This window comes from Myotis lucifugus, unplaced genomic scaffold (assembly GCF_000147115.1).
Source record: "Myotis lucifugus unplaced genomic scaffold, Myoluc2.0 scaffold_400, whole genome shotgun sequence".
Taxonomy (NCBI): Eukaryota; Metazoa; Chordata; class Mammalia; order Chiroptera; family Vespertilionidae; genus Myotis; species Myotis lucifugus.
In genome coordinates, this window is record NW_005871448.1 from 801,809 (window position 1) to 811,535 (window position 9,727).

Sequence of the window (9,727 nt, forward strand, 5' to 3'; positions counted from 1 at the left end):
GAGCCAAACTGTCAACAATTGCCGGGAAGCAGAACCTTAACGGATTGGGATAATACTCCAGAGAATAGTGGGTTTTCCTCTATTTTTGTATATTGCAATCAAAGGAAGGGACTAGGTGGGTTACATGAAACCCACTGGTGATAGACTAGAGCGGTGGGAGAAAGCAAAGCAGGGGGGAGGGAGGATCCCTGGGATTGGATAAGAAGTAAAATGATAGACACGTGCTTAGGTGGGGGCAGGGACAATTAACACGTTAACAATGAAGGAATTTTTGGTATCTGTCCTGGCGCCCAGCACATTTGGTTGTGCCCCAAGGGGTCCAGAAAAAGGGAAGTTACAAGTTACCTAGACATTTCAAGGGTGTGTTATTATAGTTGGAAAAAGACAGACAGGCTCAGTTAAGGTAAAGGTTGACCTTGTCAGTGAAGATACCGGCCTAGGATGTAACTACCCACCATCACTGCTTTTAGTTAAAGTTTAATTTCAGACCTTCCCTGAGCTTGTCAGGTCAGCATGTGGCCCCTTTCGTCCACACTGACATTGAGTTACCTCACAGGGCAGGTTGCAAAGCTGCATGTGGAGGAAATCTTTGACTTTCTTCTCCCCACAAATACGAACAGCATCACTGACCTCAGGGCGGTTTGTGGAGACCAGGCCATTGCTGAGAACCGCACGGAAGCTTCTCTCGCCCTGTCATTAGGGTGCACAGGTCTGCACTTCAGCACCCATGCCCTCTCCCATGCCCCCAGCTCCCTGCAACCCCTCCCAAGCCCTCAGTGCCAGGCCTCAAGCTGATGAATATTCTATTAAGACCCTCCCCTGAGAGCTCTCCAAAGATTTCCACCTGCAAGAGAGAGAGACAGGCTCAGGACAAAGGACCCAGCTCATGCTCTCCCTCAGGGGAGCACACCCACACCGATCCTCTCCCCCTTCTTCCCTCTAAGGGGTCCCTGAGACTTGCGACCAGGGGAGCAGCGGGCAGCAGCAGCTTGTCCCAGGCTCACCCCCTGAACCTGTCTCCAAGGTTAACTCCCTTTTCTCTGACTTCCCAGTGAGCCAGAGCAGCCCGGCCTGGCAATTCCTTTGCTTCCTCCATGCTGAGCCCTACCTTGTCTCACTGTCCTAAGTATGTTTTTGCTGCGGCCAATAAATTCTTACTTATTTTGCTACACTTTTTCTCTTGATTGAAATCTTTCCTTCAAGAAGACAAGAACCCAGGCCTCATCTTCTCGCTGGTAAAAGTAGCAAGGCTGCGTACAAAATATTGTAAATCCTCAAGAGATATAAGCAAGAGGAAAAAGAAACACTGAAATATTAAAACAGAAAGAAGCTTAAAAATAGCAAATTACCAAACCCAACTGCTTGCATATTTTCAGGCTTCTAAGTAATGAGTGAAGGAGACATTTAGAATCAGACAATTGAAAGAAGAGAAAAAAGTTGCAGACGATGATAAAATTACTAAACGTATAACACATTCAAAAGAAGAACACACAAAAAAACATGTCATTTAGGAATAGTTGGGTGTCTGCTGTCGCGAACATCTTTGAGATCAGCGGAGCAGAGGGATTCAAAGAGACAGCAGGGCTGGAAATCAGCTCCCGGAGCAGACGGGTAATCAAGGGGACGGAGCAGAAGCCTTTGTTAATCAGGATAACGAAGATGCCGCATTCAAAGGGAACAGCCAGTGGAAGGGTGCCAGGGCCGCACAGGCTCCAGGCAGGAATAAAAGGAAAGCGAGGAAATGACAGGGCTTCGTCTCAATGTCTGTAATTTGTAAAATAATAGAAACAATCACAGGGTAAATTTGCCAAATGCATTTACAAATGAGTATCACTCCCTTTAATCAGGTGGCATATAACCAGCCAGGCTGCATAGAAGATTGGGATTTCAGAATCTCTCTCTCTCTCTCTCTCTCTCTCTCTCTCTCTCTCTCTCCCTCTCTCTCTCTCATCTTCTTGATGGGGCTATGACAGAGTTTTTAATTGCATATGACATGTTATTTTAATGTCCAGGTTATTTTACACTGTGGCTACTTTGAATGTGCCCGTAGTAGGAGAGAGTGCAATCAAAACTAAAGCAGAGAAAACAAAGCATCTTGTGCTATCCTGTCTGGCACAGGAGCCGTTAGCCACGCTGGCTAGTGAAAGGAAATAAAATGAAAATCCAGCGCCTGTCACACTGACCACCTTCACGGGCTCCATCAGCGCCCGAGGCTCTTGGCTGCCGTGTTGGACGGTGAGGATAGCGAGCATTCCCGTCGCCACGGAAACTTTTACTGAACAGAACTGCAAAAACAAACAAACCTCTTTCAAAGCGGCTTTCCCCGGGATTAGGAGGCAACAGGCCTCTATTTTTGGACTCTTTTTCCTTCGTTCACTGCCCCTCATGCTGCTCCTCGGCTCTTTTCAGGAATTCGGTTGCAACTGGTCTCTTTCCTTCTTGGAAACCCGCTCTCAGGAAAGAGATGAAACTCACTCACACTCGGGTGGACACGACTGTCTTTGAACCTCACCATTTCCTCAAAAGCATCTGCATTCCAGCAAGCCTGAGCCAACGCGGAGGGACGCGTTTTTAACTGTGGCCCTTAGACGTCAGCACCCAGACGGAAGTGGTTTTTCCAGGGCGGACAGGGGAGTAGTTAAATCTTCTGAGGCTTTTGAACTGCGACTAGTCCTTTCTGAAATGCGACGACGCACCCCTTAGCTACCTGGCTTGTGACTCCGGTTTTCTCCTGGGAGTCTTCTTGGGGTATGCACCGGCCTGGAGCTGCTGAGTTCTAACTAAGCAAAAATCAAACCAGTCCTACAGCAGAAGGTCCCTAAGCATGTATCGCCAGACACCACACATCACAGGAGCCGCCTTGGGCCAGTTAGCGCCTAGCTCTCCTTCCTGGAGTAAATGAATCCACCATTTAACTTGCTTCAGCCAGAAAGACAGCCTGTGGTCGCAGAGGACGAACAGAGGTTCTGGGACAGAGAAGACAGACAGCGCTGGCGAGGATCGTGGGTTAGCAGCAGGTGGTCCCCACCTGAGCAAATAGCCCCTGTGCGCTCCCCCCCTCCCCCTCCCGCTCCTCCTCCTCCTCCTCCTCGCCAGAGCAAGGTTAGAGGGTGCACACACAATTGGCCACACGGTCTCCCTGAGATCATCGGGAAGCAGAAGGAGCATCTCTGATGACAGGTCACAAACACGCCCCCGGAGGGCTCCCTGATGCCTGCCTGGCGGCTGGGCGCTGGCGGCCACCCAGGCGCTTGTTTTTGTTAAGGAACAAAAGCCTCACGCCCAGCTGTGGCGCCCAAATCTGGCTCCCACTGTACGTCTCCGACAGCTCCAGCTCGGGCCTGGGGGGGGGGGGCGGGGGGGGGACCTCTGCCAATCAAACTTGCCCCACAGCAGGCACGGCGAAAACCGGAGGTGGAGTGCTCGGAGTGGGCGAGGCCCCGGGGGAAGGGGAAAGTGCGCCAGGCTGTGGATGTGTTTGCTCGGCTCCTGCAAGAAATGTCCCCGCAAGTTCCTTCTGACTTTCTGCACACGACCTCCGTGATTACAGGGCGACAACGCAACAGAGACGGTGTGCCCAGCAGTCAATATGAGATTAAACTGACCAGGGAGCAACAAAGACACACACACACACACACCCCAAAATAGCAAATATGTGTTGCCTGAAAAAGAAATTCTAATCATTTTTACACACACACACACACACACACACACACACACGCACACACACACACTCCCTCTCTCGGGGAAGTATTTTGGCGATGTGTGCTGAAGTGCAGTGTGTGGTAGAGGGCGAAGTTCATTGCTGGAGAAGAAACACCCCTCTGGGTGGAGGCTGATGCAGGACTTGCACAGCTGTTGGCCTGAGGCTGGTTAGGAGATGAAGGTTCTCTTACCCTTCGCCTCTTTGCCTGGCGCTGGGATGCAGTCTCTAGACTAGACTACCGCACCCACTGCCTCTGTGGCACTGCAAGGGGCCTGTTTTCTTTGGTTCTGGTCGCCTCCCCTCCGAGGTGAGTGTTGTTCATCTTGCTCACAGCTGCACACCAGAGCTGAGAGCCAGGCCTGGCCCGTGGCGGCTTGACAGATACGGATCGGATCGGATGAGTGGCGGATGCTTTCAGTGATGAGGTGCTAAGTTGGACCATCCGTGGAGGTGCCCTGGTTCCGGAGGAACAATGTGTGATGTTTAGGGAGCATTGGGGACGCAGCAGCAATAACTCCTCCCCACCTGCTTGACATCGAGAGCTATTGTTCGACTTCAGAGCCCATATTGTGAGCACGCTGTGTCCTGAGCTCTATCAGGAGACATCTAGGTTCCTGATGAATTAGGTTATTTGATTTTACTTCCCACTGGTGTCCCCTGAGGGCATGAGGTGGGTTCAGTAGCCCGCAGGTCCCTGCCCTTCCAGATCCCTCTCACCCCTCCCAGCCCAGCTCTGCCAAACCTCCTCTGGGACCTGGCCTTCACCTAATTGCCCTGATGCGAGGCCAGTCTTGCTCCTTTTCAGAGCACAGCCTCTCGGCCCTGCGGCCAGGGCCTGGGCTCCGCTGAGGCAGCCTGAGGGGGAGAATGAGCTCATCTCAGAGCATATCGTGGAAATTGGAAGAACACACGGGTGACTGTAGGTAGGCGGGACGTGCTTTATTACAAACAGAGCAGCCAAAAACTGGCTGGTCAGTGGCAACTTAACTTACAGACACACTCAAATTAAAGGGGCCGCGTGGCATTAGTGACGCTCAAGCGACATTAACATGAGCAGGTTACATAACAGTGCGCTTTCCCAGTACATGTATTGCTACTGCTGAGTCATTGCCCTCGCGCATGGGGAGGGCCTTTAACACAGTAATACCGCTGTGTCCTCTCCTGCACACATGCGTATGGCCTGTAGGCCTTGAACCGCCTGCACACTCTACCCCTTACGCCGGATGGTTCCTACGGGTACCCTGGCCCACATGCCAGCTCCTGAGCACAGAGCCCACAATGCTTAGCCACCTGCACCACTGTCTGCGGTCCCAAGTGCCCCAATATTAGATGAAGCCACCCGGGTACTCCCTCCTGGCCCTTGTGAGGCATCTGCCTTATCATTGCCCGGGGTGAGCAGCGGTCGATGGCCACGCAAATGGTATATTGGTGCCTCTTTGGCAGTCCCTACTTCCTAGATCTTCCACATTTCCTGTCCCCACCCAGGCGATGTCCTAGCATCCACTGCTGCTTGTGCCTCTGGCAACCACAGAGTCAAGCCTTTAAAGACAGCCCTGCTGTCTGTTCCAATGGCCACAGGGCCAGGCTCCTTTGTCAAAACCATCCAGACTGCTCGCAATTCAGCCCTTTGGCTACTTTGCCCAGTACCAGCATCGAACCACAGTTCGTCTGTATCCAGACCGACAGCCATGTAGCAGGGCTCCCCCTACCTGACCCGTCCGAGTACCGCCTGGTCTCCGGGAGGGGGCGGACCTTCTCGGATTGGATAGGGAGAACCTCCTCCATAGGAGCTCCATCCCCTGACAGGGTCTCACAGTCACAGGACCCAACAGGGTTTGCAGTTCCTGAGACGGAGGGCTGGTCCTCACCGCTGCCTGTTCCAGATAGGCCCCCACTTTGCTAAAGGTGGGGTTTGTGCCACTCCCGACCGGGCGTGGTCACCCAGGACCTAAGCCAACCGGCTCTGGGATAGGCAGTCTTCACAAGCACCTCCTTTGTGTCATGATGGCCTTACGGGCCTGCAAGGCCGCATACGTGGCGGCCAACTGCTTCTCAGTGAGGGAGTACCGACTCTCGGCCCTTCCACAGCTGGGACCAGAACCCATGGGGACCCTTCTCCGCCCATGCTGTTGGCACAGACCCCACCCAAACCCCTATGGGTGACAGTCATGTCCAACTGGGATGGTTGTGTCGGGTCTACGACCTGCAAGGTTTGGGCTTGGGCGAGTGCCCTGTTGGCAGCTGAAAGGCCTCCTCAGCCTCTGGAGTCCGGTCCCACGTCGCCCCCTTCCGGGACCACTGATACAATGACAGCAACAACGCGCGAGGTGGGGAATGGACACTCGCCAGTATCCAAAAGACCAGCCTCGGTCTGTGCCTGACTCACCGCGGCAGGTCGGGGTTAGCCTGACCTTGTCAGTGCCTGCTGCCGATAGCACCAGGGTCTTACCTGACCAGACGACTCCTAAGAACCTGACAGGCAAGCCAGGTCCTTGGACCATATAGTCGTTCACCGCCTCTCCTCCTGAGCCCAAAGCCTGCCGTGGACTCCTGGCAGCTGCCTTCAACTCTGCAAGAGAATCAGAGGCTAGCATGCTGCCATCAATATACCGGAACATTGTCACCGTGGGAGGCTTGCCCAGGTGGCTAAATCTCATGCCACCAACCATGACAGATGGTAGGGCTATGCAAGTATCCTTGTAGGGGAACGACAAAAGTCCATGTCGACCAACCCCCGTGGAAGCAAACTGCTCTGGACTCTCTGGGGCTAGGTCTATGGAAGAGAAAGCACTAGCCAAATCCACCCATAGCGGTACTGCCCCAACGTTATAGCCGGCACTGCGGAGTGTAGGGGGAGCCACTTTCTCAGATCCCTGCAATCCAGTCCTTCGCCAGGTGCCCTCCCGCTTCTCCACCAGCCACGCTGGAGAACTGTGCAGGCTGCGTGGCCGATGTCTTCACCTCCTCCAGCTGCACTGTTGTCTGTCCAATTTCCTCATGGCCTCCTGGGAAGCCTTACTGCCGCACCTACACCACCTGGCGGGGGCTCGGCAGTGTCATGACGGAGCGCATGGTGTGGGTGCCCCCTTGTGTGATGGGCTTTGCCACACGCTGCAAGCGGAATTCGCCCTGGGTCATTGCAGTCGTTAACCCTTCCGCACATCCCTTCCCAAGATGTATCTGTAAGGGAGAGACACACCCGGTATAGGCCTTTGGGGGAAGGCAGCCAATACCAGCGTCAAGGTTGCCTGCCGCACAGGGCAGTTCTGCCTCCGGACCCGTCTATATGGGCCACTGGGCCCGCATATCTGTCCGGGTTGCCACAGAGCAAACTGCAGTCCACACTGGTCCCCACCAGCACCAACACACGTTGCAAGTTGCAGGGGACAATATATGGTGAGTTCCTCCGGTCCTCTGGGGTCCCGCCTAACCGGGTGCCTCGCCTGCTCCTCAGTCTAGGAGATGAAACCCCTCCTCCTCAGGGAGTCTAAGAGTCCTGGAGGCCCCCCCTCCCCCGCTCCCGTCTAGGGGACCTGCCTTTCCTTGCAGCTTCTGGAAACGCTGTCCTGCTGGCCATTGCCTCCCCAGGGCCAGGGGCTGCTGATCTGTTTTCTCTTTCTTAAGCCCCGCTGCCAGCAGGTCCACCCACATTGACGTGCGGGCGACTTCCAGGGGCTCTGTCCCTGCCGCTCATCCGGCTCGTGGTCTTAGGCACCGCTTTACGCACCTTAGGCTTCTGCACAGTCACAGGTCTCGCTGCTTGACTTCTATGTCCCCCAAGCCAGCATGGCTGTAGTCGCTTCATGTATACGGTGGTTTACAAAAGGGGTCCAAGTGGCTGCCAGTGAGCCGAACCCGCTGGGGTAGGGGCTGCAGTGAGAATCAAGTCTTTCATATGCGTCATAAAAGGCTCATCATTAGGACCATGAGTATTCAAATTAAACATGGCTTGTCTCAAGCCCATTTCCCGTGTCACTTGCACTAAATCCACATACATAGCCCATTTACTCGTGGTTTCTGGCACTTCTCCGGCATCCTGCCAAATCCTTCGAGACGCCGCCATTAACCGTCCCTGTCTGGTTCCCAAACGGCAACTGATCTGCAGTCACTGCCACCAGGAAGGATGGGTCGTTATGGAGGTAACTTCTCCATCTTGGGCGGAGACAACTGCAAGCTATCTGTGCCGTCATCCCACGGCCCTAGGAGCCACGCGGGAATCGGCTCCCTGGGCCTCTGCCGGCTCCGTTTTCCTAATCCTCTCAGTTCTGTGGGGTATAGGAGGCATATGTGGTTAATTCAGTAACCGTGGGTGGCCCTTGAGCCCCACCTCCTGGGGCCACCAGCTGATCGTGCTCTGAACGCCTTTTTATGATCTGTTGAGCCTGCAAGACCGGGGCCGGGGCCGCTGCCCCAGCAGTAACACTGTCCTCCAAGCTGTCCTCTGGCTCTGGTTCTCCCGGTCCCTCGTGTCCAGGGAGGCTCCCTCCTGCTCTAGCCCACGTGCCCGGGCCTCCAATGCCTCCTCCAGGTTCTGTAACTCATGCATCTTGGCTTCCCAAGCCAGTGTCTCGTGGTGTTGCAGTTTCAAGGCCCTTAGGAGCAACCAGCCTACCTTCCTGGCAGCTTTCCACTGGTCTTTGGGAATCCATCAGGGATGACCACGCCTTCTCTAATGCCTCTGGCATTACCTTAACCAGCTCCCAGTCCTCCAGGAGCGCGGGGGCGGTTTAAGGCATCAGGACTGCGCTACCGGATACCACAACCTGGTTGGAGGCCACATTCCCTCCGATGTGGTGGACGGGGCACTTACCCCAGAATCCTGCCCACTACACCAAGTGTTGGGGGCAAATTCCTCAGCCAGGAACTTGACCCCTCTGGGTGTAGGAAGAACAACCCATGGGTGACCACAGATAGGTGGGACATGATTTATTACGAACAAAGCAGCCAAAAACTGGCTGGTCGGTGGCAACTTATATACATGCTCAAATGGAAGAGGCCTTGTGCCAATTAGTGATGCTCGAATTATATTAGCATAAGCAGGTTATACAAGGGTGCGCTTGTGCAGTACGTATATTGCTACTGCTGAGTCATTGCCCTTGAGCATGCATAGGGCAAAGGGGCCTTTCACATAGTAACTCTGCTCTGTCCTTGCCTGCACGCATGCGTATGGCGAGTGGGGAGCAGGCCTCGAACCTCCGGCATACTCTGGTCAGGGCCCCCACATGTATACAACAATTTTGAAAGAAAACAATGGTGTAAATTAGTGCTTCTTCCACTCAGCCACGAATCCCAACCATGAACTCACTTAATCTTGTCTTCCCTGTGGGTTCTCAGGAAAACATCTACTTTCTTTCATCTATGACAATTTCAGACATAAAACGCTTTATCCTTGGCCTGACCACAGGCCCTGGATAAGATGTAGTCGGGCTTTACAAGCACGATTTTGCTATTTATTGACAGTTCTGAGCTTACTTATTCTTTGGGAGTACCCCGAGCTACCTTGTTCATATACTGCTAGCAACACACTGAATATAATGAGCCTTTATGCAGACCCACCTGTACCAGGTACTCCTCTAAGCTGACTACACATATTAACCCATTATCCTACAAAACAACTTTACTATTACATAGGGACTGCTATCATCCGTGTTTCACAGATGAGGAAACTGAGGCACAGAGAAAGGACGAGTAAGTACATAGAGCTGGTAAGTTCCTGAGCAGGGACTGGGAGCCCGGCCCTCCCCCACTCACCTCACACCTTTGTGCTCCTTCACCACTGCACCTAGCAGCCAAGCCCTGGCCTGATCTCTCTTTCTCTGGTCAGAGAAAGACCCTGCTGCCCAGCTCTAAAATCATCTCCCAAACTGACCAAGGCAAATTTCTTGCAATTGGGAGGGTGGCCATTCTTCGTTCTTTAGTTTTTATTTATTGACTAGAGGCCTGGTGCACGACATTGGTGCACTGCGGCGGGGGGGGGGGGGGGGGGGCTCAGCCTGGCCTGTGCCCTTTAGCAGTCCGGGA